At 42.5% G+C, this 23,919-nt stretch overlaps 1 protein-coding gene across 10 annotated transcripts in view; it reads right to left on the bottom strand.

Annotated features, from left to right (window-relative positions):
* znf276 (zinc finger protein 276) overlaps positions 1-23,919 on the bottom strand; it is a 130,216-nt gene that overhangs the window by 3,668 nt on the left and 102,629 nt on the right. The window lies entirely within an intron of this gene.

Raw genomic sequence — 23,919 nt, 5'->3', positions numbered from 1 at the left:
GAGAGAACTAGGGATGCACCAGAAATTTGGTTATTAAATAAAATTGGTATAAAATTGTCCAAAAGCAGGGATCCAACATTTTCCACAGGTTGCAGGTTTTTGACACTCGCATACCCTACCCACATTGCTGACGGTGTTGTTTTGAAGCGTGACTAATGGTGCAAGCAGGGATAATGGCAAGATACTGGGGGTGGGGGGGGGGGGGGAATCATGTCCGTTTCAACTTTGAAATATAAATTAGACAATTAAAACCATTGATTCACGACGAATATTTTTTGCCTGGTTACTTGATAAGAAAATTTGATCCAATCGCCCTGGACTCGCCAAGTAATTGGCCAGGAAGATGTAATTAAAATCTTGTAAAAGGGCTGACACACTATGCATCATCTGAATATCTGTAAGACCACCATAATTTTTCATTCTAGAAAGATTTTGATTGCATGTGCATTACTATTTCTTGATTTTTTTAAAATAAAAGACGCCTTGGAAATGGGTCCAACATTTGACAATATATATTGATCAAGGCCAGGGGACTTGGTAGAGCCTAGCTGTACCAACCTTATCAATGAAAAACAGGAATTTATTGCACATTTCAGAGTGAGAGGTTGAGTGGGTTTATATACCGTAATTTTCGGACTATAAATTGCGTTTTATTTCATAGTTTGGGTGGGGGGGACGACTTATAATAAGGAGCGACTTATGTGTTTTTTTTTCAAAAATTCCCCCCCCCCCCAAAAAAAAGTGAAACCGCGATAAACGAACCGCGATGTAGCAAGGGATTATTTGAATTTTAAGTGACGTCAGCAGCGCGACGCGGCGTGGCGGTTGTTTACAAAAAGGACAAAGATTGATCATGGGATGATGAAGATGACGAAGGGCCCCACGTACTACCGGCATCATTAGCGGCTTTGTTTCTAAGTGACACGGAGGACGAAGAGTTTGACGGATTTAAGGATTTGGAGTGACACAGAAGGTTACGCCCGGTCCTACTCTACGGAGCTCTCATTCACCTCTGTGGACAGAAGTCGGGGTCGGCGCTCGGCCGGGTGGCTGTCCGGGGACGGTGGATGGGGCTGGGACATGGCTTTTACGCACACCCGATCCTACTCTACGGAGCTGTCTTTCACCTGCGTGGATGGAAGTCGAGGGCCGGCGCTTGGCCGGGTGGCTGTCCGGGGACAGTGGATGGGGCTCGGTCATGGCTTTTACGCACGCCCGGTCCTATTCTATGTATCTCTCTTCCACCTCCGTGGCTGGAAGTCTATGCCGCCACACGCCTGGAAGTTTGTTTTGTGAAATAAAGAGCCGTTTACCAAACCCCCGTCTTTCCTTGTACTTTGTTAGCGCTACAATCTAGTTATATACTAGATCTGTGGAATAACGACGAGGCTGACGTGGCGTTGTTGACAAAGGACAAGGAATTTGATCTATGGATTTAATGATTTAGAGTGCACAGATGGTTTGATAATATTATCGCTTATATAATAGTTATTTGATATCTAATTTATATATCGTGATATGGGCCCGTGGAATATTTTCACAGTCAGCGGCGCGCACCCATTGTTGACAAAGGACGATCGAAGGATTTAATGAATTGGAGTGACACAGATGGTTTTATAAACGTATTATTTATGTAATAGTTTTTTTTAATAACTCTGAATGTTACGTCAGGCCCGTTCTCAGCTCTTTGTTTGTGTTTATGTCACGTTAGTATACCCATCGTTTTGCCCAGGGGTGGGCAAACCTTTTGACTCGCGGGCCGAACTGGGTTCTAAATTTGGACCAGAGGGCCGAACCAGGAGCAGATGGATGTAGTGTTTGTGTGAAGTAATATAAGCGACCTGTAAAGGTCATTGCATAAAAGATTTTGGCCTTTAGTAGGGAGTAAAGCACGGATATTCCAAACAAGTTTTTTCAAAACAAATGCATTTATTAACAGCATTAAAAAAAAAAAATCACTAAAAAACTGCTATCAGTGATTCTCATAAAATACGACACTGTTATTATGAATAACAGTCTCCATCACTTCAGTGCCTGCAGGTCAGATTAATGAAAGATGTTTATCTTTTGAGATCACATCAAACGGCAAACATTCTGACCAAATATATCATCTTGAAGAATCGGTGAAAGCATACACCCAAATAAAGTAATCAAAACGGCAACACGGTGAGGGGTATCTGAAAATCAGAGCAGAGGTTTAACTCGCAAACACCTGGTAACAGAGGTGAGGAAACGGGAAACACTTCCTTAAAGTAAGCCTTAAGAACTTTACAGGTTAAGATTAGTCGCAAACAGGTGGTGCATCAATGTCCTTGAGCATCCTGCATTGTTTGAAAATGAGAATGGTCGCTAGTTTCAATCCCTGCTATGTGTACAAATCATATTCAAAATGCCTCCACTTCATTTTCAGTGGGAACAGTGTTGTTGGTCTCCCTTTTTTGCTAGTGCGTCATAGACTGGAGTAAAATTTGTTGTGGCAATTCTTAGGAAAGATCCGAGGTGTTGGTCCGTTTACCTCGATCTGTGACGGGGTGATGTTGACGTTCATGTGGCTGAACGTCACGTCGCGTACGTCGAGCCAAATTGGCCACTCTCTTTTAAACACTCGGCACTGTGTCCACCTTGCTTTTCCTTGGGCGACTCATTTTAATGGAAGGATTCCAGGGGAAGATTTGTGGGTGGCTTTAGCGCAAAACTGCATCTGAAAGCTCAGCGCGCGAATTACAAGAATGCTGTCGTCACAGCCCACGCGCTAAATTCGGGACTGATACAAATAGAGCGCGAGTGCGCCATGTCCGTACTACTGAGTACGTACACGCACTTGTGAGTGTGCACCGAGCGTTCTGACACGGCTTCCGGTAGTAAATGCGCAGGCGAGCGCTTCATGTAAATTTAAGGTATGTCGTACAGTTTGTTCAATGTTATCTGACTCTTCAGACATGAATGAAAGGCAGAATTTTTGTTTTTAGAGTTGTTCACATCTGCCTGAGTGGCTTATATTTAGTTATTTTGTCATTCATAAAATAAAGACACTTGGGACAATGGAATTTGTATTATAACAGTGTGTATTTGCATGAAATTTTTGTAGCTAAAAAATGTCAAAAAAAACTATTGGCCCCCGGGCCCCTTCACTTTATCAAATCTTGCCCTCCTTGCAAAAGGTTTGGACACCCGTGACATACACAATCAATAGTTTCAAATAGTAGACATTGGTTGTAATATCGAATTGGCCCTAATAAGGTTTGATAAATGTTATCTTTTGGCCTCTCTGTGATATGGTAGTTACACCAGTCTTTCCAGATTTGATAAGACCTGGTTGAGCCACTCCTGTTCTTGAAAATACAAAGGCTCGCTTTTGACTGCACAGTTTTTAATGGAGCCACCAAATCCAACTTAGCACGACAGTATGAGTGGAGGTAAATTGCTCTGTGTTTGAAGAGGCAACACAAAGTTCATCATTTAGAGCAGTGGTCCCCAACCACCGGGCCATGGACCGGCACCGCTCCGTGGGTCACTTGGTACCGAGCCGCCAAGCCGTACAGGAAAAAAATATATATATACGGTATTGGCCCGAATATATGGCCCTGATTGTACGACGACCCCCTCTTTTTCGAGACTCAAGTTTGAAAAAAGACTTTGACTCAAGTTTAAAAAAAATACTTTTTGAACACCAAATTAAATTTTTATACAGAAAATAATTACAGTACATCTGAAACAAATGATTGTAACAATATATTCGAGAGAAAAAACATGTTATTTTGCCTCATTCAAATCATGCAAAAACTGTCTATCGCATCTTAATATCTGAACATTTAAATATGTAAACTAAAGTGCAATCACATTTGTAAATGAATGGCTTCTGTTTTTTGAAATGTACAATCTACTGTGATAAAACAAAAAAAATGCAATAACTGCATTAACCATCAAAGTGAAGTCTAACTGTAACTGTAGTCTTGAAACAAATCTGAATAAGGAAAAACATTGCAATAAAATAATGCAAACTGCTACCGCTATTGTTGGGACGCCTGAGGACTGTATAGGGCAGGGGTGGCCAACCCGCGGCTCACGAGCACGCGGCTCTTTGCCGGGTTTCATCCGGCTCCTTTACGTTGGCTTCGGTTTTCCGTGCATTTCTATAAATAAATAGGACGTGGTCCATTTTTCATTGAAAAATCTACACGCCCTATCTACTTTTCTCCGTTTGGATAATGACATTTTGGCTAATGAAGGTGTAGGGGAGGCGTAGAGACCAAGGTAGAAACAACACCCCTGGTCTAGACCCCGAATGTAAGCCGACTTTTTCAGTCTTATTTCAATGCAAAAAACATCGTCTTATATTCGGGCCAATACGGTATACTGTATATGTTTTTTTATCGATGCTCAGTTAATTCAGGTCAAGACGCTCGTGACATGTTTCTCCAGTCGAGCCCGCAAAGCTAACAAAAATTAGTAAGAATTTATTTTGAAAAATGTAAAAAAATTGGGGCGGCTTGGCCCTCGCTGTGTGGAGTTTGCATGTTCTCCCCCCGTGTCCGTGTGGGTTTTCTCCGGGAACTTCGGTTTCCGCCCACATCCCAAAAAACATGCTTGGTAGGCCAATTGAGCACTCCAAATTGCCCCTACGTGTGAGTGCGAGTGCGGATGGTTGTTTGTCTCTGTGTCCCCTGCGATTGGCTGGCAACCATTTCAGGGTGTCCCCCGCCTACTGCCCGATGACGGGCTGGGATAGGCTCCTGCACTCCCGCGACCCCCGTGGGGACTAAGCGGTTCAGAAAATGAATGGATGGATAAAAAATTTGGCGATTCTCTCCCAATTGTACATCCGTCGGTGTGTCTTGACACAGGTCGATTCAGGTCAAGACGCTCGTCCCGATCACGTGACATGTCACCCCAGTCGAGCCCGCGAAGCAAGCAAAAATGAGCAAGAAACAGAGATTCTTCGGAAAGGGAAAAAAAAACCAATAAGGAAACGGAAAAAGAAGAGGCTACGACTTCTCAGAAAAGGAAAGCTGCATTTAAAAGAAAATTTCAGGAGTCCTACTTAAAATATGGATTATTCGCCACAGGTGACTCTGACGCGCCAAGACCACTCTGCATAGTATGTGGCGACAGGCTCGCTCGAGGCAATGAAGCCTTCAAAGCTGCCTCGGCACATGGAGACCAAGCATCCTGCATTAAAAGACAAACCTTTGAAAGAAAAAAACGTGAACAAGGATATTGTCTCCGTTTACACCTAGATGGGACCGGCTCGTTTCTAAGAAACAAGCTCAGTGCTCCCACTAATTCAACGTAATGGTGAGTTTTATTTTTTTGTGATTTATGATTGTTTTTATGCCAGTCGTGTCATTTTATTTCATCGTATTTATATATTTATTATAAAGGTATTATTTATTTATATGAATGTATTATTTATTTACATAAAGGCCGGTCCGCAAAACTATTTCTGACCCGGTCCGTGGTGCAAAAAAAGGTTGGAGACCACTGATTTAGAGAACCGACCAGTAGTGACCAGGGTTTCAGTTCTCGTTTTAGCTTTATTTATGGGTATTTATTTACCGTTTTTTTCCATGTATATTGCGCCCACATGTATAATACGCACCCTAAAAATGGCATGTCGATGCTGGAAAAAAGCCTGTACGCACCCAAATTTTGACATTTTTTTTTTTTTTTAAAGTCCCAATGATCGTCACACACGCATCTGGGTGTGGTGAAATTTGTCCTCTGCATTTGACCCATCCCCGTGTGATTTTGATCCATCCCCTGGGGGAGAGGGGAGCAGTGAGCAGCAGCGGCGCCGCGCTCGGGAATCATTTGGTGATCTCCCCAATTCCAACCCTTAATGCTGAGTGCCAAGCAGGGAGGCAATGGGTCCCATTTCTATAGTCTTTGGTATGACCTGGCCGGGTTACTTAAGTCCGTAAACGTAAAATTATTTCAGAAAAAAGATCATCTTTGGGAACAACCGGATGTTATTCTGCTGGTCAGTATCCCTCCGCATGCAGTAGCAAACTCGATAGCGAAGATAGCGATATGTGAGACTCTCAACGGGATTACCAATATTTGAGTGATGTTACAGTTATTTATCACAATTAGTTTACCAAGTGGGGCGGCTCGGTGGAGCACTGGGTAGCACGTCCGCCTCACAGTTAGGAGGGTGCAGGTTCGATTCCACCTCCGGCCCTCCCTGTGTGGAGTTTGCATGTTCTCCCCGGGCCCGCGTGGGTTTTCTCCGGGCACTCCGGTTTCCTCCCACATCCCAAAAACATGCTTGGTAGGCCGATTGAAGACTCCAAATTGTCCCTAGGTGTGAGTGCGAGTGCACATGGTTGTTTGTCTCTGTGTGCCCTGCGATTGGCTGGCAACCGGTTCAGGGGGTCCCCCGCCTACTGCCCGATGACAGCTGGGATAGGCTCCAGCACTCCCGCGACCCCCGTGGGGACTAAGCGGTTCGGAAAATGGATGGATGGATAGTTTACCAAGTCTGTGTTTTGAGTTCCTCCAATAAACCCTGGTCCAAGCTGCACTTGGTCGCCCCGCTCCTTTCCACACTCCATCCGTGACAAGATTTTCTTCAAAAATTGTTGTACCATGATTTTCTTCCAAAAAAAAATACAATAAAAATAAAAGAAATTTTTTTTTAACCATGTATAATGCGCACCCCAGATTGTTAGGGTGGTGCTCACTCTAACTTATTTTGCAAGAACCACACAGGAGTCAAGTTAGTCGTTTTAGACACCTGCAGGCGGAGAGTTCACTCGTCTCTGTGCTTACAGCGATGGTCGAAGGAAGTCTGACTCAGGCCTCGTCAGGTGCTTATTTATTGAGAGAAACAGAGTGGGGTTGAAAGTGGGGGTGTGGGAACACACAGGATAGAGTGAGGCCGGTCCCCTGCTGATCAAAGCATAGCAGGGGGCCTTTTACGACTTTCTGTAAACAAAGCAACTTTGATTGCTACCTCTGCGTCTAGTCAATCAGTTGAAAAGATCTTAGCACTTTGGTCAACTACTTTTGTCTAGACAGGACAAGCTAGTTAAATTATTACAGGTTACATTCCAACATAATCATACGATGAAGATATTCTGCAAACCCTAACACAGATTTTACATTTTGCGCATTATACATCGAAAAAAACGGTATATGCGTTTGGTTTTCTGTTCTGGTAAAATTATTTATTCCAAGAATATTTCGTAATCAATTGGTTTTGGTTTAGTTTCGTAGGTTTAGGTAAGTCTCAATGACGACTGACTGTCCCCAACATGCTAAGAACAAGAAGACGAAGCAGCAACAGCAGCAGAAGCAGCTCTGATGGGCCTAAATATCAGGAACAAATTGTAATTTAGCGATGACAGAAGCATGGTTAAAATAATAATGGTTCAATGACTGACAATTACAGTTTATTTGCTGTAAACAACTGTCCAGAATTAAAGATAGACCAAGCTTCTATTGATTAAACCAGTCCTTCACAAACAGTGGGGCGCTGCCCCCTGGGGAGGGGTACGGTGCGAAACCAGGGGGGGAGGGGCGTGTGACACCAGGGAACATGCTTTTTTTGGCTGTAGTAGATTAAAGGATAATTAGTTATCAACTGCAGTAGGTGGGAGTGGCGGTATCACTGTAAGAGTGTGCGCAAGGAGTATTCGCTCTATAGTGAAGAGTGCACAGAACATACGCACACACAACACAGAGCAGAGCAAGCGATAAAAAGTGCAGTGGACACCATGGAAAAATATTTGACAGAGTTGAAAAGAACGGCGGAAAGAGACGGAGATAAGAGAAATGAGAGTCACACGAACGCTAAGACAAGGAAATATGATGAAGGGTACATAGCGCTCGGCTTCAGTGTGAGTACGATGGGAGACGAGTGAAGACCGGTATGTACGTATACTGTGCCTTAGAATGTTGGCAACGGACAGTATGAAGCCAAATAAATTAAGGCGGCACTTAAAGACGTTGCACCCCAATCACGCTGATATGATGCTTGAGGTATTTCAGCGAAAACAGGCTGAACATTGCCAACAATCATCCAACTTTGTGAATGCTACTTCAGTCAATCAGCAAACACTGATAGCATCATATAAAGTAGCGTACCAAATTGCTCGGTCCAAAAATACCCACACCATTGCAGAAGAGCTGATACTGCCAGCAGTCGTGGAAATGGTCTCTGTCATGCTGCCTCATTTTGATTAAAAAAAAAAACTCATTTTTGGTTTGCTTTAAACTAAATTGTTTTATATATTGTGCTCCTGAGTTAATGTTGTTGATTACACTGAATAGAATATTATTTATTGCTGTTATTTAATATTTATGTTTTATTATTTTATTGTATTTTTTTTCAGCATAAAATGGCAGTTGGTCAAGAATGAATGAATGAACAAATGAATCTTTAGTTCGAACATGATTTAAAGAATAAAAACAATAAAAAAAACATACAACAAAAACAAACAACAAACAATCTATATCACTGTTCGAAAAGGAGTAGGAAGAAGCCTCAGCTTATCATATCCTACCCCTATACATCACTTAGTTCCAAGCGAGAACATTAAAACTACAAAAGAACAAAAGAAAAACAACAAAAACATTTTATAATCCAAAAGTTTAACAGTACCGTATTTTTCGGACTAAAAGTCGCCCCGGAATATACGTCGCATTAGCCATAAAATGCACAATAACGTGAAAAAAAAAACACATGTAAGTTGCTCCGGAGTATAAGTCGCATTTTGGGGGAAATTTATCGACAAAATCCAACACCAAGAACAGACATGAACGAGCAACAACAGGCTAAACAATAGGTATCTAACGTGACATAAACACAAACGAAGACCTGAGAATGGGCCTGACGTAACATTCAGAGTTATTCAAATAACTATTACCGTTTTTTTCCATGTATAATGCGCAAAATTTAACAAATTTATTGTCCTAAAATCTGGGGTGCGCATTATACATGGGTACAAAAAAATATATATATATTTTTTAAATCCGGATATGATACGGAGGCCGCCATTACAGATGCACTTTCTTCTCTGCTGTTCACTTCAAACACGCTCCATACGAACACAATGCTCTTGTATCAGGCGCTTGCTTGATCACCTGCTCGTTTGCTGTCACAATGTACCCTACAGAAATCTGAAACATTTGTTGCGGCTCCGAGTCACGACGAGGGGCAAGTTTTGGTTTCCAAGGGTGTTTTTATTCCTCTTCAGGTTCTCTCCCATACAGAGCCGCCTTTTTCCCATGTCCGCACGTCACTTGCCTCTTTTCATTTTAACCGAACTGATCGCGGTGGTGCCTTTACGGGCAGTCGGAGAAATCAATGCCGACAAAAAAAATACATCCAGCCTAGTTAAGACCATACCAAAGACTATAAAAATGGGACCCGTTGCCTCCCTGCTTGGCACTCAGCATTAAGGGTTGGAATTGGGGGGTTAGATCACCAAATGATTCCCGAGTGCGGCGCCGCTGCTGCTCCCCTCTCCCCCAGGGGATGGATCAAAATCACACGGGGATGGGTCAAATGCAGAGGACAAATTTCACCACACCCAGATACGTGTGTGACGATCATTGGACTTAAAAAAAAAATAAAATTGGGTGCGTATTATACATGGGTACAGGCTTTTTTCCAGCATCGACATGCCATTTTTAGGGTGCGTATTATACATGGGGGCGCATTATACATGGAAAAAAACGGTACAAAACTATTACATAAATAACACATTTATAAAACCATCTGTGTCACTCCAAATCATTAAATCCATCAATCGTCCCTTAAGTCAACAATGCCGGCCGCGTGCGCGCTGCTGACGGCGCTTGCACTTCAAAATATTCCACAGGCCCATATAACGATATATAAATTATATATCAAATAACTAATTATAATTATATAAGCAATATTATCAAACCATCTGTGTCACTCCGAATCATTAAATCCATCGATCAAATACCTCATCCTTTGTCAACAACGCCACGCGTGCGCCCTGACGTCAGCCTCGTCGTTATTCCACAGATCTAGTATATAACTATATTGTAGCGTTAACAAAGTACCAGGAAAGACGTGGGTTTGGTAAATGGCTCTTTATTTAACAAAATAAGAGTTCAACGAGGCAACAACTACTGAACTGTAACGATAAAAACATAGCGTCTGATACGAGAGCATTGCGGTCGCATGGAGCGTGGGTTAGGGTTTTAGGATGAACAGCAGAGACCAAAGGAACAAGGCAAAGTGTTGTGAAATAAAATATTACCTGTAATACGGATTTTGTTATTTGCTGATTGAAACTGCTAATTAAACTGTGAATTGAAACTAATAGGAAGAAAACAACTCTCGCTCTTTGTATAGCTGACGTGTCTTGCGCATCCGTTCTGTGCATTTTATTTCACAACACTTTGCCTTGTTCCTTTCTTCTCTGCTGTTCACTTCAAACACGCTCCATGCGACCGCAATGCTCTCGTATCAGACGCTTGCTCGATCACCTGCTCGTTTGCTGTCTGTCACAATGTACCCTACACAAATCCGAAACATTTGTTGCGGCTCCGAGTCACGACGAGGGGCAAGTTTTGGTTTCCAAGGGTGTTTTTATTCCTCTTCAACGTCTCTCCCATACAGAGCCGCCTCTTTCCCGTGCGCGCACGGAGCGCGGGTGGTGCGTTTACGGGCAGTCGGAGAAATCAACGCCAACAAAAAAAATTACATCCAGCCTACGTAGTTAAGACCATACCAAAGACTATAAAAATGGGACCCATTGCCTCCCTGCGTGTGTGACGATCATTGGGACTTAAAAAAAAAAAAAGAAAAAAAAAAAATTTTTTGTACCCATGTATACTAATGCGCACCCCAGTTTTAGGACAATAAATTAGTTAAATTTTGCGCACTATACACGGAAAAAAACGGTAGTTCACCGCCACACGGCCCCAAGCACCGGCGTCGACTTCCAGGCGTGTGGCGGTGTGGACTTCCATCCCCGGAGGTAGCACTTCCAGCCACGGAGGTGGAAGAGAGCTCCAAAGAATAGGACCGGGCGTGCGTAAAAGCCATGTCCGAGCCCCATCCACCGTCCCCGAAAAAGCCACCCGGCCGAGCGCCGGCCCCCGACTTCCATCCACGGAGGTGAAAGAGAGTTCCATAGAGTAGGACCGGGCGTGCGTAAAAGCCATGTCCGAGCCCCATCCACCGTCCCCAGACAGCCACCCGGCCGAGCGCCGGCCCCTGACTTCCATCCACGGAGGTGAAAGAGAGCTTTCATAGGCCATATCAAGTCCATTATGGCGTGTTTAAAAGCCATAATAGTTTTTCAAACCTTCTGTGTCACTCCAAATCATTAAATCCTTCAAACTCTTCATCCTCCGTGTCACTTAAAAACAAAACAGCTCATGATGCCGGTACCGGTAGTACATGGGGCCCTTCGCTATCTTCGGTATCCTGAGATCGAATCTTTATCCTTTATGTAAACAATCGCCGCGCCGCTGACGTCACTTGAAATTCAAATTACAGTAATCCCTTCCTACATCGCGGTTCGTTTATCGTGGTTTCACTTTTTTTTTTTTTTTAATTTTGAACATTTTTGGAAAAATTCACATATAAGTCACTCCTCAGTATAAGTCGCCCCCCCATCCAAACTATGAAAAAAAAAAAAACGGGATTTATAGTCCGAAAAGTACGGTAGTCACCTTCATTTTCCGTTTTTTGGTCATTTTCCAATATCACTCCTTTATACATTTTTTAAAATAGAACTATATTTCTGCTTTCCTTCATTTTCTTCTAGCCCATTCCACACAGTTACTCCATAGAATGATATGCACCTGCTCCTGAGATTGGTGCGAGCATACCCCTTATCAAAGTTAGTTTTTCCTCTCAAATTATATCCCTTATCTTTTTCTGTAATTTTTTTTTTAATGTTCCCTGGGAGTTTTTGAGTCTTTGGTCGATACATTATCTGTGCCAGTCTAAATTTGAATAAGTCCATTAGCTTTAAAGCGTTTGATTATAAAAACAAATTATTTGTATGATCTCAAAATCCAACCTTGTGTACAATTCTCATAGCTTTTTTCTGTCGTATAATTACCGTAATTTTCGGACTATAAGTCGCACCGGAGTATAAGTCGCACCAGCCATAAAATGCCCAAAAAGGTGAAAAAAACCATATACCGTTTTTTTCCGTGTATAGTGCGCCCCCATGTATAGTACGCACCCTAAGAATGGCATGCTGATGCTGGAAAAAAGCTTGTACCCATGTATAATACGCACCCAATTTTTATGATTTTTTTTAAAATTTTTTTTTTTTTTTTTTTTTTTTTTTTTTTAAGTCCCAATGATCGTCACACACGCAGGGAGGCAATGGGTCCCATTTTTATAGTCTTTGGTATGGTCTTAACTAGGCTGGATGTAATTTTTTTTGTTGGCGTTGATTTCTCCGACTGCCCCTAAACGCACCACCGCGCTCCGTGCGCGCATGGGCTGCGGACGTGAAAAAGGCGGCTCTGTATGGGAGAGACGTTGAAGAGGAATAAAAACACCCTTGGAAACCAAAACTTGCCCCTCGTCGTGACTCGGAGCCGCAACAAATGTTTCGGATTTGTGTAGGGTACATTGTGACAGACAGCAAACTAGCAGGTGATCGAGCGAGCGTCTGATACAAGAGCATTGCGGTCGTATGGAGCGTGTTTGAAGTGAACAGCAGAGACGAAAGGAACAAGGCAAAGTGTTGTGAAATAAAATATTACCTGTAATACGCATTTTGTTATTTGCTGATTGAAACTGCTAATTAAACTGTGAATTGAAACTAATAGGAAGAAAACATATCTTGCTCTTAATATAGCTGACGTGTCTTGCGCATACGTTCTGCGCATCTGTAATGGCGGCCTCCGTATGACGTCCGGTCCGCGATGGAGATTAAAAACAAACAATATTTGACAATAACACACCATCAAGGATTGCACCATCGCACCAAACGATGTGTCGTCAATTATGGATTTTTTTGACTAAGTGTGTTGGGCAGGATGGCTGAATGCGATGCGCGATTGACAACAAACAAGAAGAAAGGTGAGTTTTATTTCGGGGGAGATTTGTCATGTCTCGTCCCCAGTTTTGCTATGTGTCTAGGTTGCCATAGTTTCTGTTCGCGTCGCCCCTCTCTTCCTGTGTCACCTCAATCGATGTAACGTGTTTTGTATTTAAGTCCTGTCTGCCCCTCGCTCACCGTTGGATCATTGCATGTGTTACTGTCATTCTGTTCCTGTCTTTGGTAATGTCACCCTGTCTTTTTGTTCCACGACTTTGTCGGTCAGTTCTGTTGTTGGTTTTGTTGTACCATGACTTTCTTTAAAAAAAAAAAAAAAATTAAAAAAAAAAAAAAATTAAAAAAAAAAAAAAATTAAATTTTTTTTGTTTTGTACCCGTGTATAATACGCACCCCAGATTTTAGGACAATAAATTAGTTAAATTTTGCGCACTATACACGGAAAAAAACGGTATATGTATATAAGTCGCTCCTGAGTATAAGTCGCCCCCCCACCCAAACTATGAAAAAAACCGCAACTTATAGTCCGAAAATTACGGTAATGGTTTTAAAGTGCTTATGTATGCATTTCCCCATATCTCCACACAGTAAGTCAAATATGGTAAAACAAGACAACAATACAGCGTATACAACATTCTCTGCTCCAGAATATGTTTTGCACTGTACAGTACTGCAATACTCCTTGCTTCTTTGGTTCTAATGTATCTTATATGAGGTTTCCAACAGAATTTATTGTCTAATATTACTCCTAAAAATGTGATCTCATAAACTTGTTCAATATTGACATTATCTATTGTCACTTAAACCTGTGTATCTATTTTACGGTTTCCAAATACCGTCAGTTTGGTTTTGTCTACATTCAATGATAATTTATTAATGTCAAACCAAATTTTTGGTTTAGATAATTCAGTTGTAATGGTCTCTAATAGTATCTTTAAGTTATTTCCAGAACAGAAGATGTTGGTGTCGATCGCAAAAATAATACATTTAAAGATAGTTGACACCTTACAAATATCATTTATGTACAGAATAAATAATATGGGGCCCAACACTGACCCCTGTGGGACTCCATAGGTAAAGTCTAGGCATGATGATATATGATTACCCATCTTAACAAACTGTTGTCTATTAGTAATGTAACTTTTTAACCAGCTCAATACTACACCTCTCATCACATATCTTTCCATTTTATACAATAATATGTTATGGTCAATGGTATCAAAAGCTTTTTTCAAATCAATAAATACCCCTACCGCATATTCCTTATTGTCAATACAGTTAGTTATTTCTTCCGTTAAATCCATTAGTGCCATAGTTGTTGATCTACTTGTTCTAAATCCATATTGGCTGTCAGTTAGCAAATTGTGTATCTCAGTGAAGCTATCCAGTCTCACAATGAAAAGCTTCTCCAAGATTTTAGAGAATTGACATAATAGAGAAACAGGTCTATAATGTGTAAAGAGATGTTTATCTCCTGTTTAATACAGTGGGATAACCTTGGTCGTTTTCATTTTGCTTGGGAAGGTACCTATTTTAAAGGACAAATTACAGATGCATGTTAGAGGATTTACCACTCCATCAACAACTTCCTTAATTAAGGCCATATCAACATCATTCCCATCTGTAGATGTTTTATTTTTACATGATTTTATAATATCTAAAACTTATTTCTCATCAATCGCTCTCAAGAACCTTGAACTTGGATTAATTTCAATACCATCTCCTACTGCTCTCGCCTGCTCTATCGACGGGTCACTGATACACTCAGCCAATTTCGGTCCTACATTCACGAAAAATGCATTCAAATCATTGACCGCATCTTCCATATTGTTTATGATCTTGTTATGATCCATGAAGTGTTCAGGATACTTTGTGTTAGCAGCTCCTTTCCGGATAATACTGTTTAAAACCTTCCATATCCCTTTACTATTGTTTCTATTTTTTTCAATCAACTTGCTGTAGTAATCCTTCTTGCACCTCATAATTTGTGTCATCTTATTTTTATATCTTTTGTATTTAATTTCTGTCTCTATGGTTCTATGTTTTATAAATTCTCGATACATAGTATTTTTCTTTTTACTGGCATTTTGTAGACTTTTGTGATCCACAGGGACTCTGTATACTTATTAGGGGTGTAACGATACATCGATACACATCGATTAATTGATATTATGCTATACGATTTATTGGCATCGATGCTAAAGGTAAACATCGATTTATATCGCCGTGTTTGACCTCGGACATTAGACGCGACTTTATTTTGAAATCCAGTTCATTGTTGCTTGCTTCCTCTTCCGGGAGCAGGGAGCAGTGCGCGGCGTTGTTGTGTTGTGAGCAGAGCAGGCACGTGAAAGGGGAGTCGACGACTAGTACGCTGGGCTGGTGCTATGGCTAGTGTCCAAATAGACGAGGAAATATGCTCCCCTTTAGGCTTCAAGTCATTCGTTTGGAAGCACTTTGGATTCCAAAGAAAAGATGGCTCAACGGACAAGACACGTGCAGTTTGTAAATCCTGCCATGCGGTGATCAAATATTCAGGGAGCACAAATCTCGCCGCACATTTAAAGAAAAAACACGACATCAAAGTTAAGTGTTAAAGTAAGCAATTTGTATACTACAATACTCTTGTCATTTCCTAAATAAAGAGTTTGCAGTACCTTGTTGATTTTGCGTATGAACTGTTATAAATCAGGATATTGTTCTATATTTTTTATTAAAAAAAAAAATATCGATCGTAGAGCACTATATCGCGATATATCGTGATTGAATCGCAGCAGGCTTTAAGATATCGGCAAATATCGTATCGAAGTTCTTTATATCGATATTATATCGTATCGTGACAAAACCCGCGATTTACACCCCTAATACTTATGCTTTCTATTGCATTGCTTTATGGGCAGTGTTTATCATACAATGACAAAAATCTTTCTAGGAATATATCATATGCTATGTCTACATTACACTCATACAGACAATTCCAATCTTCCGTCAATAGATCTGCTCTGAAAGTGGTCAGGGATTCTGATGTTCTCACCCTCCTGTAAACGTTACTTCCATCCTTTACATTATTACAATCACAGTCATAAACCACAAAAACAGGCAAATGGTCACTTATATCATTCAGCAATAACTCACTAATGACATTGTTTCCCAAGCTATTTGTGAATATGTTATCAATGACAGTGGCACAATGTGATGTTACTCTGCTTGGCTTGGTGATCATGGGCAAGAGACACATACACACTGACGAGTTCTATGATACATACTAGAGATGCACCAATCCGACTTTTTCAGTTTCGATACCGATACCGATGCCGATGCCGTGACTTCGCGTATCGGTCGATACCCGATACCGATCCGATATTATGGTTGACTTAACAAGCTACATAACTCTACATGTGGAACAGAAAAGACCAAAGGCAATGGCATCAGGCAGACTACACAGTTCTTTGCTCTAAATTAGGGGTGTCCAAACTAACGGTCCAGTTTTTATTGGCCCGCAGCAAATTCTGAAAACATAATTGAATATGGCCCGCACAAGAAGCTTGAGCTCAGCTTCTCAGTTTCCACACTAGATGGAGCCCGCCACACAAAGCGTTTAACGTCCCATTAACCCCCCCCCCCCCCGGAAGAGAAGCGAACACGCAGCGTTTGACATCCGATTAGCCTACCCCCCCCCCCATCCGGGAGAGAAGCGAGAACGCGCAGCCTTTGACGTCCCATTAGCAACCCGAAGAGAAGCGAACGCGCAGGGTTTGACGTCCGCTTAGCAACCCGGGGAAGAGAAGCGAACGTTCGCTCCATGTTTGCGTTTGTTTAGAAAACTCTCGTGGCATGCGGCACACGTGCTGCTGACGTATGACGTAGCCCGCGTCCTAATAGATTAAGGAAAGTATCGGCTCACAGATCGGCTGCATTTTCCGATACCCGATCAATCTATTTTGTTGATATCGGGCCGGATATCCGATCCAGATATCGGATCGGTGCATCTCTAATACATACTAAACGTATGTATCATAGAACTCGTCAGTCTGTTTTTGTTTGTTGGGATTCAGAAGGTCTATATTGAGATCACCACAGAAGAAGTTCAGTTTCTGATTTGTATTGGCAAATAATCCCTCCATAATGTCCTTAAAGTATATGTAAAGGGACCTTTAACATGTTTTAAAAAACACTCAGAATGTTCGATTATATTCACCTGTATCCAAATAATATTATAGAATTTGAAATAAAATTGCATTCGCGAGCCAAACGCAGTCAATTTGTGTGTATTTCGCAATCTTTCCTGCCCCTGTCATGAACCGCGCCATCCTGGATCACATGGTACCGTGACATAGATGATAGGATTCCCCCCATTGTTTACCGATTGATAGCACAAAGATCCATACAATTTCCTGGTGTTTTGTCTCCAATACTTCACATATAAGCATAATAGAGACAACGGAGCCCCCTAAGTTCACCCACCCCTCCTCGAAAGTGCCAAGACAGAGCCGTGCAATTGCCAAAAGGGAGATTCTTGGGGTATGAAAATGTTACCTTTATGTTATTTGAAAAATAGAAAAGTTTAGGCTTATAACTATAGGTGTAACTAAGGGAAAATAAGAATTAGCACACCAAAGTAATAATCGTTCATGGGTTTTCCCAGTCCTAAAAATTGATTTTCCTACTGTTTTCTACCCTATAAAAATGTGTTGCCGAATATATTATTAAAAGTAATTTTCTTTGCAACTTTTTTAGAATTTATTCAATTGGACACCCAAAACAATATCAGTATATAGCCATTGATTTTCTCCGGCTGTACCTTCCCCGCCTTCGTTTTGCAACGCTTCAGTCGCCGGGATACTTCTGACTGGTTCAAATTGGTAGCCTTGTACCCCAAGAAAGAAATCATACTCTGCTTCATTTTCGTCAGAAGGTGAAGAACCATCTGAGGGAGATTCGTCAGACGACATCGCTTCCACTTCTGTATCCGCCATTATGCTTACATTGGCTAAGTAACTCGGCAACGCTCGGCCTCCTATAATCACTTTGGCAATTTCCGGGATGAACTTCAACGATCACATACAAACCGTTGATTTTTCATCGATTACTCCTCAATTCACAATTTTATTCAAAAATTCACAACAGTTTCCAAAAATACAAGTCTATCTTTATCAAATACAATTTGGGACCCCATAGTGTCTTTACATGCCCTTTAAAAATGTCAATGCTGGAGCCAGGAGCACGATAAACACAATTAACAATTACATTTATTTTTTTCCCCATGTCGATTTCTATGGTAATACATTCCATTACATCAGCAATAGTTACAGTCATATTTTTGATCACCTTGAAGTTGAGATTCTGGTCTAAAAACAAGGCCACTCTTGCTCACTTTTTATCCATTCTACTCTTGTACTTGAGTTCATAACCTTTTAACTCAAAATCTGCACCCTTCTCTGAGTTAATCCAAGTCTCAGAAACAGCTACAATATTGAATTGCTTCTTAAAATGGTATAAGTTAGGGGTGTAAATCGCGGGTTTTGTCACGATACGATATATCGATACAAAGAACCACGATACAATATTTGCCGATATCTTAAAGCCTGCTGTGATTCATTCACGATACATCACGATATAGTGCTCTACGATCGATATAGAACCATATCTTGATTTATAACAATTCATACGCAAAATCAACAAGGTACTGCAAACTCTTTATTTAGGAAATTACAAAGTGCTTCCAAACGAATGACTTGAAGCCCAAAGGGGAGTGAATTTCCTCGTCTTCTTGGACACCAGCCCAGGAGCCGCGTAGTTTTCTGCTCCCCTTTCACGTGCCTGCTCTGCTCACAACACAACACGCCGCGCACTGCTCCCGGAAAGAGGAAGCAAGCAACAATGAACTGGATTTCAAAATAAAGTCGCGTCTAATGTCCGAGGTCAAAAACGGGCGATATAGATCGATGTTTACGTTTAGCATCGATGCCAACAAATCGTAGAGCATTATATCGATTAATCGATGTGTATCGATGAATCGTTACACCCCTAGTATAAGTACTCCTTAATATGTTGAAAATTGGCATAAAGGCTTCTGCTATTAAAATGGATAATTGACAGTCCTTGATTTACATTGATTTTGGCATTAAATTGGTCATCTGTATAATAACCACAATTGCTGCTTACATTCTTAAAGAAGTTGCTATCAGGGTCAGTGTTATGTTCAAATCCATGCATGTTCAACTATATCAGAAGAGTCTAATGCCATATCAGTCCACAGTCATTTCCACAGGTAGCCAGTCCATAAATAAACAGCATTGTTACCTTGTGTAGTTGTCGTCTGTCACTGATACTTGTTCAATTCTTCTATACTTCTGACGACCATCCCTCTGGATTCCTCTGGCGTTCCGTTCAGCTTTATATAGACTTTGCAGTTTGCTGTCTATGTGAATTGGTTCTTTCGTAAAAAGTGAGCTTTCTTGGCGATATCCGCATTCTTTTTGGTCAAGTGCTCATTCAGGTAAATGTCGGATCCTCTCAGCATCTTCTTTTGTTTTAACAGTGCCATTTTATGTTTTTGGTTTTCAAATTTTCAAATCTTTCAAGTCCTTCTCTGCGGTAGTGGGTGACAGCCCTCTATGCTACGCCCGTCCAGTTCTATGCCCTTGGACAGGAAAAAGGCTGTCACCTGTTGTTCCGCCCTGGTTGAGTCGGCCTGGTTGGTCTCATCGAAACCCGCCACCGCCCGGGCAAATGACCAGGGTTTAATCGCAAGTCCAGTGACAATTATGTTGTTCATTATCCTTTTCATTGAGTTGTAGTCGTAGCGTTCTAACTTCTTCGACCAAGTTGAGAATTGTTTTCTGCTCCAGTCTGACGGCCTCCATCTCCGGAGTCAGAAAATCGAGCACTTCCTTAATAAGCTCTTTTTCCACGTTCGTCGGCATGGTAAAAAGGCGGTAAATAGAGTGTCCAACAGAGTTTCAACACTGGCTCAGAGGCGCCGTGATGGCAGCGCGTCCAAGCTAAGCGGAAAATACTGCTCCAAGCGTATTTTCCTTTCACTCTTGAGATTCTTGGTTTTGTTAATTCCTCTCCACATTCGTTTCTTATGCTCTTGAAAGCTGCTGCGTGGCAAGCGATAGCAATAGATATGTAGAATGTTTGTAGTTTAAATAATTTTAGTTCATTTTTAATTTCAGGCAAAATGATGCACTTTTAATTTAATACTCTGGAGCGGCACAATTGAATGCGTGAGAGGACGCTGGCGTCTCGCTTGTTCGCCGCTTCTCCTTCCTTAGTTTTAGTTTCTATGCGACTTAGTATCTTTTTCTTTTGTTTTGTTTTGTTTTATACTAAGTGTGTATTAAGTGTGTAGCTTTCTACTTGTCAACTTTTACCCACTTCGTCACCTGGCATCAGCTTGGATTACTTTATGACAGATGACAGATGTTTCACTCACCCGCTGCTCCACTGATTCTCCTGGCTACCATTGCCCAGCAACAACCTGCCGCTACGAGCTGTTTCCCGGACTTTTATCCCGGATCACACCGCGGATAGCCCTCCTGACTACCCGCCGACTGTCTGGTTAGCTGGCGGCTTCAGGGCTAGCCGGCAACCAGCAACATCAGTACAGTTCCCCGCGACCAGTGGGCCGCGTAACTGGACGCCCCCGGCTTTCTGTGCCATTCTCTGCCACTGTGTGAGGTATCCCCGGACAGCCCTCCAGCTGTCGGTGCGATTAGTCCTTGTTGACTGGGATCGCTGCCTCCACAGTTACCGTTTTTTTCCGTGTATAGTGCGCCCCCATGTATAGTACGCACCCCTAAAAATGGCATGCTGATGCTGGAAAAAAGCTTGTACCCATGTATAATACGCACCGAATTTTTATGAATTTTTTTTAAAAAAAAATTTAATTTTTTTTTTTTTTTTTTTTTTTAAGTCCCAATGATCGTCACACACGCAGGGAGGCAATGGGTCCCATTTTTATAGTCTTTGGTATAGTCTTAACTAGGCTGGATGTAATTTTTTTTTGTTGGCGTTGATTTCTCCGACTGCCCGTAAACGCACCACCGCGCTCCGTGCGCATGGAGCGTGTTTGAAGTGAACAGCAGAGAAGAAAGGAACAAGGCAAAGTGTTGTGAAATAAAATATTACCTGTAATACGGATTTAGGTAGAGAACTGAACTCTCGCTCTTTATATAGCTGACGTGTCTTGCTCATCCGTTCTGCGCATCTGTAATGGCGGCCTCCGTATGATATCCGGTTTGCGTGTGTGCGAGAGCTAGAGAGAGCGAGAGAGAGAGCGTGCGAGAGAACGCTCAACCGTAGCGCGCCGCCGACCGCCCAACTGCACCGGGCTGGCCGATTATTGTGACAGAGCCGTCGCTGAAATTTAGAAGATATTTTTAAAGTCCTGATGTACTTTCTAAAATTTAAGTGGACCTCAGTGCGCACTGCGCAGGGAGCTTAATTTGGTGCGGTCGCGCAACCGCAGCGCGCCGGGCGCTCACTGTCGCATTGCTTAAAGAGCGCCTTTGTGTTTTAGGATGAACAGCAGAGACCAAAGGAACAAGGCAAAGTGTTGTGAAATAAAATATTACCTGTAATACGCATTTTGTTATTTGCTGATTGAAACTGCTAATTAAACTGTGAATTGAAACTAATAGGAAGAAAACAACTCTCGCTCTTTATATAGCTGACGTGTCTTGCGCATCCGTTCTGTGCATTTTATTTCACAACACTTTGCCTTTCTTCTCTGCTGTTCACTTCAAACACGCTCCATGCGACCGCAATGCTCTCGTATCAGACGCTTGCTCGATCACCTGCTCGTTTGCTGTCCCGTGCGCGCACGAAGCGCGGTGGTGCGTTTACGGGCAGTCGGAGAAATCAACGCCAACAAAAAAATTTACATCCAGCCTAGTTAAGACCATACCAAAGACTATAAAAATGGGACCCATTGCCTCCCTGCGTGTGTGACGATCATTGGGACTTAAAAAAAAATAAATAAAAAAAAAAATTAAAAAAAAAAAAAAACTTTTATTTTTTTTTTTGTACCCATGTATAATGCGCACCCCGGATTTTAGGACAATAAATTAGTAAAATTTTGCGCACTATACACGGAAAAAAACGGTAGCTCCCTGCTAACTAGCCGCCGCTCCGCGGCTGGTGGCTAACAGCTCGCCACAGTTAGCTCCCTGCTAACTAGCCGCCGCTCTGCAGCTGGTGGCTAACAGCTAGCCACAGTTAGCTCCCTGCTAACTCCCGCAAATCACGGACCGCTGTCCCTCCACCAACTCCTCTCTCCTCTCCTCTGTCATGCTGTGGATCGTCGCGCTGTGCCTGTCTCTCCATCTCTGGCCAACAAGTGTGCAGCCGTCGGCCAACGATCCCAGGCTAACATCCACCACTGCCAGCATGCTACTCAAATACTCCGCTCTGCAACTCCTCAAACTCAACAACCACACCACCATACCTCCAGACATCACAGCAACCATCAAAACACACGGACTGTTTCGCCGACCCAGATACATCCACAGAAGCTCCCGCAGAAAGTTTATTTACTCCCGGACTGAACAACACTGCATCCCATCACTCTGGTCACGCAACCGATCCACCCCCAGTGACGTCACACGTCATCACAATAACAAACCACACGTGCGCTCTGCCTATCTACAACCGTTAACCAAAGCTCCCCCACCCATCCAACTTCACCCATCCCTCAAATTCGCTCTGCTCAATACCCGCTCACTCAATAAAAAAGGACCAATACTCAGTGAATTCATAACTGACAACAACATAGACTTTTTCAGCATAACCGAAACCTGGCAAAAACCACTGGAATACATTCACCTCAACAGAGCTACACCCCCAGGATACACCTACATGGATAAACCACGTGACGGTCGTGGTGGCGGTATAGCCACAATATACCGCCAACACTTGAAACCCACTGCTGTAACCATCACCACCCCCTCCTCCTTTGAGCACCAGTCATTCAAGCTGCCTGGCCCCAAACCCCTGGTCACTGCAATCATCTACCGCCCCCCCAAACCCAACCCTGCATCCCTTTCCGATCTCTCTGAATTTCTCACCCAACTCTGTGCCATTTCACCTTCAGTCATCCTACTGGGAGATTTCAACATTCATGTCGATTCCACCACCTGCAAAACTGCCACTGAATTTCTGGACATTCTCAACTCATTTAATATCACTCAACACGTTGACTTCCCCACCCACAAAAAAGGACACACCCTGGACTTAATTTGCACCACTGGACTCTCTATCAGCAACCTCACCAGCTTCAACCTCACAGACATCCTCTCAGATCACCTTGCCCTCACCCTGGACATAGACATCCCCACCCCCCTTATCAAGCAGCAACGCTCCATATCATACCGGAACATGAAATCAATCCACCCCCCCTCTCTTTCCGCCCTACTGACTAACACCACCTCCGATTACACCCTCACTTTGAACGCCTCCCCCACTGAACTGGTTAACAGCTACAACAGCGCACTCTCCTCCTGTCTCAATCAACTCGCCCCCATAAAAACCAAAACTGTCTCCTACACCCACACCGCCCCCTGGTACACTGACCACCTCCGTCACCTTAAAGCCAAGGGCCGGCAGCTTGAACGGCTCTCAAAGAAAACCGGTCTCACTGTTCACCTGGACATCTACACACTACACCAACAGGAATACAGAGATGCCTTCAACAATGCACGCACTTCCCACTACTCCTCCGTCATACAGTCTGGTAGCAACAACCCCAAGATACTCTTCTCTACCGTAACCCAACTCCTCAAACCCATGGACACCACCACCACCTCATTCACCACCAGCAAATGTGAAGAATTTTTATCATTTTTTCAATCAAAAATCAACACCATCCACACTGAACTGGCCGCCTCCTCTCCCACCTCCTCCC

This window comes from Syngnathus typhle, linkage group LG7 (genome assembly GCF_033458585.1).
Source record: "Syngnathus typhle isolate RoL2023-S1 ecotype Sweden linkage group LG7, RoL_Styp_1.0, whole genome shotgun sequence".
NCBI lineage: Eukaryota > Metazoa > Chordata > Actinopteri > Syngnathiformes > Syngnathidae > Syngnathus > Syngnathus typhle.
The sequence above is the reverse complement of the archived record's forward strand: the minus strand, read 5'-3'. Positions and strand labels throughout refer to the sequence as shown.